Raw genomic sequence first — 349 nt, forward strand, 5'->3', positions numbered from 1 at the left:
GAAAGTTGAAATGAAAGTTTACTTTAGGTTGAAATTAATTATTTAAACAAGCACCTTGTAGTTGCATTAAAGGGAAAACAATCTGAAAGCAGATGTGTGTTACTGGGTCCTTAAGTAAACACTGACAAGTTTCATCCCTTGGGTCATACAGATCTGTTATTTCACTGCCTCTAGGAAGAAAACATTTGTTACTTTGTCGGTGTGTGTGTCTGTAATAGCAGACTGAGCAAACCTGGGCTGTCTTACTCTGGTACCACACTGTAAGATCAGAAGTTTTGGCTAGATTTGTCCAATCATCTGAAATTTTAGGATATTACCAGAGATTCTGACCTTCATCTTTAAACTGTTC

Source organism: Acanthisitta chloris, unplaced genomic scaffold, assembly GCF_000695815.1.
Source record: "Acanthisitta chloris isolate BGI_N310 unplaced genomic scaffold, ASM69581v1 scaffold5679, whole genome shotgun sequence".
Lineage (NCBI taxonomy): Eukaryota > Metazoa > Chordata > Aves > Passeriformes > Acanthisittidae > Acanthisitta > Acanthisitta chloris.